Here is a 7,033-nt window from a genome sequence, read left to right on the forward strand (position 1 = left end):
CTGTGTGTGTGTGTGTGCGTGCACGTTCATGCAAGTAGATTTGTGTGTATTAGCTAGTTCTTGTGGAATTGTTAGATTACATGTTAGATATTGCTGCACTGTCGTAACTAGAAGCACAAGCATTTTGCTACACTCGCAATAACATCTGCTAACCATGTGTATGTGACCAATAAAATGTGATTTGATTTGACATGTTGACTAACCCTACTTGTAGAGAAACACCAATGCCATCCTCCTCTCTTTCATGTCTATCACTCTGTCATACACTACACACTTTTATTTTTTGTTGTCCTAGGCTACCTAGCTAAAATGCTTGCTCGCTAGCCTAACTTCCATTCATGGCCAATGGTTATCTAGTTAACATTAGCCTTCTACATCTAGCTACATATTGAACCTCCATCCTCTCAGGCCAGGGGCACAACAATGTATGAATTAATGGTTGGATCAGAATCGCCGTTATAATCATTGGCCAGTACGGAGAATTAAGTTAAACCAGAAGTCCAAATCCCTATCTCAGTCCATGGCTAATTTAGGAAAGGGACAATATTTGCTAGCTAGCTAGCCACCGGAGGACAACAACACAATGAGATGCAACAATTTTCTCTGTCAATGATGTATGCTCTCAATGGGATTTGATAGAGGAGTGACGGCAAAATCCATGTTGGCTTCCCTTGACACTTTGTTTTGGTGCGCCAGGACCATTCACAGTTTAGCTCAACGCTGATTGGAAAAATGTTTATATATTTTTTTATCAAGGGAGGCCAAATGCTTGCTGGCTTCCTTTGCCTTCAATGCTACGGGCGGCAACAATGTCATACTCGTTTGGACCAGACAGCATCAGATAGATGGCCTACACATAAAGAGACAGAGAGGTGCTGTTTCACTCGATCGAATGCTTTCTCCTATGCAATACATTCAGCCGCTTGCGAATTGAAAGAAAATGAGGAAACACAGAGAGACAAAAGATAAATCATTTTATGTATTTTTATTTTTTATTTGCCAATTTTTGGGGGAAGCCTGGCTTCCCTTGGCATCCATGAATACACGCCACTGCCTTTGAGTGACTTTGGTTCAGGTCATGTTATGATATGAACAAAGGAATCTATTTCTGACCTGCCATTTGGAGCAGGACATGTAATATTCATGGCCTTTTCATTCTCAAAAAGATATGTTTGCCGGGATGTGTCCAGTCCAGGGGATGCTTGCACATCTCTGGGAGGAAGGACGTCAACGTTGCACAGCAGCTGAAATCTGGTTCCATCTGAATGAAAGCTCCTTGGCTACAACAACACCAGGCTCCAGACATTTGAAGCCGTAAAAGAGGAAAGCAGACTAAAATAGACAAGACTTTAAAACCTTGTATTAAAAATAACAAACCCAGCACTTATATTCACTGACGCCCAAGTTAAAGCAATAAGCTCATAAAGTACAAATACAAAATACCGAAAGTGCTGCTTGTTCACCCTTGTTCATCTCCTTGTACTTGCAGAGGAGAGCAGGTTCTTCTTATGCTGAAAGACAAATTCCAGAAAATAGGTTAGAGTTAAAACATAAATACATTCATACTCTAATAGCTTGTTATTGGCTGTTGACTGCTACAGCTGTACTAATTCACCAGCTAAAAAACAAGCCCTGTAGTCAACCTGCTTGCAGTGAAACAATGGCAATGCTGACACAACTTATTTAGCAAACATTTAACTTCATAATTAGCTAAATGTAAATGATATTCGTCTAGCTAGCCAGTTAGTTGAAATGGCAAAAAACGACCTAAATCTAAATCTATTATCCAATCTAGATAGCTTTTTAGCTTTTTAGCCATTATTTAATTGTGGCTAGCTAGCTTTAAAACCTTAGCATGTATGTACCTATCACCTGGCTAACATGGGTTAGCATATGCACCACAGTGGCTATTTTCGGTGGTTAAACATGACAAACTGACAAACATGACAAAGATTATCATCATGTCATGCATGGCTCAGCACATCAACCATAAACATTAGCCAATCTAACATTAGCTAGCTAGCTAGAGTTCTGGCCAGCTAAAGTTAGCTAGCTAGCTAGCATGCTACCTGTATTAGTGCTGTTTATTATTAGTTATTATTATTATTTTATTATTAGTGCTTTTTGAGGTCGGTTCGGTTTCGGCTCGATTATTTAAAAAATTATAAAGATTTTTGATTTCGGTTTTGATAATTTAAAAAATAAATACATGCACCAAGCATTATGTTGGTTGAATGCTGTAACAACACGGAATAAAACAATGAATAAAGTCCCATGATGGTAGTGAATGTTCATTACTGCTTATCACTTATTAACCATCAGTTATTCACATTACTTTACTTGAATACAAGATTTCAGTTGTTGTGTATATTACATGTGTTTTATTTGATGACTTTATTATTTCATTCCAAGTCATCATCTCATCTCTATAGAGCTGCTGCCTATGCTGTCTGACAAAATCACTATTTTAGTAGTTCTTCAAAGTAAATAAGGCATACTTTATGTATCCCCTCTTGATCGCGCATTCTTCTGTGTCTTGTGTAGCAAGTGTAAAAGAAACACAGACTGGACGAGTAGCCGTGCAATGGATTATGGTCATTGTAGTTAATTATTTTACATTTTAGTCATTTAGCAGACGCTCTTATCCAGAGCGACTTACAGTAGAGTGCATACATTTTATTACATTTTACATACTGAGACAAGGATATCCCTACCGGCCAAACCCTCCCTAACGACGCTATGCCAATTGTGCGTCGCCCCACGGACCTCCCGGTTGCGGCCGGCTGCGACAGAGCCTGGGCGCGAACCCAGCCCAGCCTGGGCGCGAACCCAGAGACTCTGGTGGCGCAGCTAGCACTGCGATGCAGTGCCCTAGACCACTGCGCCACCCGGGAGATAATTATCATGTTTTCTGTGCTAAACTATGTAGAACATTGGCCTGTTGGAAACTACTACATCTCACAGTTAAGGCATAATCTGATTTATCTCTAGATGAACTGTAGTGCAATGTGCTCATTGAGCTCACAGAAGATTTAAAAAAATATATATAATTCAGATAATTGAACCGACTTCAGTCAATTAGTAAAAAAATTCAGGGAAAAAAAGACTCTTTGTTTAATCGTTCAGCAGTAGCCTGTATGCAGGTGTTTAGTTACACAGCAATAGCCACTGGGCACACCACCTCATTTCAACGTGGATAATTGGGTAATATTTGGTAGATACATTGATCAACAATAGGACTAAATCAAATCTAACTTTAAATACACTTTAAATACAATTTGATTTGATGTAATCTTATTCTTTCAATTGTATTTTTGGTTTAGATGGAGACGTGAATCCAACATGTATTATTAACTTGTAGATTCCATTTGAAGTCAACCAAAGCTGAAACGTAGGCCTATATGTATTTTCTATTTTTAGTTGAACCCTGGGTTGAATTGAAACATTAGCTGTTGATGACTTCCCAAATGCTATACAGGCCTAAATATCATCATTGATGATATATGATTGATAAAGGACGGTTACATTTGATTTGATTTGTTGGACCTACCCGTTGGAATGACTCCGATAGCAACAGTGAATCTATTAACTTGAGATTTTCTCAACAATCATTATCACGATAGCACATTGGTAATAGTCAGTGACAAATATATCATAGCTAAACAGGGCTGGGCTTGGTTAAAATCCTGGATGGGCGACAGAAGGAATAGCTGTAGATAGATCAACTCTTTATATTTTTTGTTATAGTGGCTATTATGTTGAAGATCTGACGTTGTTTCAGTTGTATAAATTCAACATATTTTGGTTGTTGAAATGTTACCCTCAAAATGACAGTTTTAACAAAAGTTCGTAACTTTTTTCAAATCCAATGTGTTTTCCACCACAGGAAGTTGGCTGCACCTTAATTGGGGAGGACGGGCTCGTAGTAACGGCTGGAGCGGAATAGGTGGAATGGAATCAAATACATTAAACACATAGTTTAATGCCATTCCATTCACTTCATTCCAACCATTATTATGAGCCGTTCTCCCCTCAGCAGCCTCCACTGTTTTCCACGTAGATTCCACATCGCAATACATTGACAAATTACATTGATTCAACCAGTTTGTGCCCAGTGGTTAGCTAGCAACGAAAACAACTTTATGACACTGTGTTGAGCTAGCTAATGAAGTGTGCACATGAAGCTAGCAAGCTGTTTCCCTGGGGACTCTTACCTGCATATGGATGATGATTAATCACAGCAGACTAAAACACTTTCAAAATATCCTTCCCACTCGGCATCAACCAATAAGAGCTGCATGATACCAGCACCAGCAGAATTCAGGGCGACATTGTTGTTGAAAGCTGTAGCTACACTTTGCATGTTATCCATAATGAAATATGAGTAATTTTTCCAATATCCGCGGTATCAGAGAGCAGGATGTGACATTTGACAGAAGGCTAGTGACAGACTCTCTCTTGTGAATTTCCCGTCCCCCTCCTTATCCCAACCAATAATGGCGGGGCAAGATTCTGTATTTTCTCTGTGGCTAAACAGCTTCGTTTTAAAAATGTTCTTCATAATTACAGATCACATACAAGTTTATTATTAAGGCATCAATGCGTTAAAAGTTCACATGTTCAAGAATACATTTCTGCAACAACACAAAAAAGCCTTTTAAACGGCTCTACTGTATAGACGGGTTGGCTGACAACATTTTGAAAATGATGCGCGTGCATTGATGGGTCCAGAAGCTGTGCTTTATTATGATTCTCAATGGTCAGATAGCTGGCAAAAATGACAAGAAGCTGCCATGTGGGGAATCGTAGGTGGCTCGTTTCAGGTAGGTTTATCTTGTTCTTGATACCATGCCTTGTTTTAAGGTGTTTTAAAGTAATTCATGTCAATGCTAATATGGCAAAAAATTCGCTAGCTAGCTAACCAAATCAAACTTTATTTGTCCATCAAATCAAAGTTTATTTTGTCACGTGCACCGAAGACAACAGGTGTAGACCTTACAGTGAAATGCTTAATTACAGACCCTAACCAACAATGCAATTTAAGTAAAAAATAGGTATTAGGTGAACAATAGATGAGTAAAGAAATAAAAAACAACAGTAAAAACACAGTGAAAAATAACAGTAGCGAGGCTATATACAGCAGCGAGGCTATATACAATAGCGAGGCTATATACAGGCACCGGTTAGTCGGGCCAATCGAGTGTACCTTACCGTGAAATGCTTACTTACAAGCCCTTAACCAACAGTGCAGTTCAAGAAGAGTTAAGAAAATATTTATCAAATAAACTAAAGTAACTAAAAGTAACACATTAACAGAAACAATAACGAGGCTATATACAGGGGGTACCGATACCGAGTCAGTGTGCGGGGGTACAGGTTAGTTGAGGTAATTTGTACATGTAGGGTAGGGGTGAAGTGACTATGCATAGATGATAAACAGCAAGTAGCAACATGTACAAACAAATGGAGAGGGGGGGGGGGGGGGGGGGGGGGGGGGTCAATGTAATAGTCCTGTGGCCATTTCATTGTTCAGTTGTTTAGCAATTGTTCAGCAGTCTTATGGCTTGGGGGTAGAAACTGTTAAGGAGTCTTTTGGTCCTAGACTTGGCGCTCCAGTACTGCTTGCCGTGCAGTAGCAGAGAAAACAGTCTATGACTTGGGTGACTGCAGTCTCTGATAATATTATGGGCTTTCCTCTGACACCGCCTATTATATAGGTCCTGGATGGCAGGAAGCTTGGCCCAGTGATGTACTGGACCGTATACACTACCCTCTGTAGCGCCTTACGGTCAGATGCCGAGCAGTTGCCATACCAGGCGATGATGCAACCGGTCAGGATGCTCTCGATGGTGCAGCTGTAGAACTTTTTGAGGATCTGGGGACCATTGCCAAGTCCTTCAGTCTCCTGAGGGGGAAAAGAACACACAACTGTCTTGGTGTGTTTGGACCATGATAGTTTGGTGGTGATGTGGACAGCAAGGAACTTGAAACTCTCGACCGCTCCACTACAGCCCCGTTGATGTTAATGGGGGCCTGTTCGGCCCGCCATTTCCTGTAGTCTACGATCAGCTCCTTTGTCTTGCTCACATTGAGGGAGAGGTTGTTGTCCTGGCACCACACTGCCAGTTATCTGACCTCCTCTCTACAGTGGCGTGCGAAATTATTTACCCTGCTTGGCATTTTTCCTATTTTGTTGCCTTACAACCTGGAATTCAAATAGATTTTTGGGGGGTTTGTATCATTGGATTTACACAACATGCCCACCACTTTGAAGATGCAAAATATTTTTTATTGTGAAACAAACAAGAAATATTACAAAAAAAGAGAACTTGAGCGTGCTTAACTATTCATAACTAAAGTCAATACTTTGTTAGAGCCACTTTTCCAGCAATTACAGCTGCAAGTCTCTTGGGGTATGTCTCTATAAGCTTGGTACATCTAGCCACTGGGATTTTTGTACATTCTTCAAGGCAAAACTGCTCCAGCTCCTTCAAGTTGGATGGGTTCTGCTGGTGTATATCAATCTTTAAGTAATACCACAGATTCTCAATTGGATGAGATCTGGTCATTGTGCTGCTGGAAGGTGAACCTCCGTCCCAGTCTCAAATCTCTTGAAGACTGTTTCCCTCAAGAATTTCCCTATATATAACGCCATCCATCATTCCTTCAATTCTGACCAGTTTCCCAGTCCCTGCTGATGAAAACATCCCCACAGCATGATGCTGCCACCACCATGCTTCACCGTGGGGATGGTGTTCTCGGGGTGATGAGAGGTGTTGGGTTAGCACCAGACATAGCATTTTCCTTGATGGCCAAAAAGCTAAATTTTAGTCTCATCTGACCAGAGTACCTTCTTCCATATGTTTGGGGAGTCTCCCACATGCTTTTTGGCAAACACCAAATGTGTTTGCTTATTTTTTTCTTTAAGAAATTGCTTTTTTCTGGCCACTCTTCTTTAAAGCCCAGCTCTGTGGAGTGTACAGCTTAAAGTGGTTCTATGGACAGATACTCCAAACTCCGCTGTGGAGCTTTG

This window comes from Salvelinus namaycush, chromosome 31 (genome assembly GCF_016432855.1).
Source record: "Salvelinus namaycush isolate Seneca chromosome 31, SaNama_1.0, whole genome shotgun sequence".
Taxonomy (NCBI): Eukaryota; Metazoa; Chordata; class Actinopteri; order Salmoniformes; family Salmonidae; genus Salvelinus; species Salvelinus namaycush.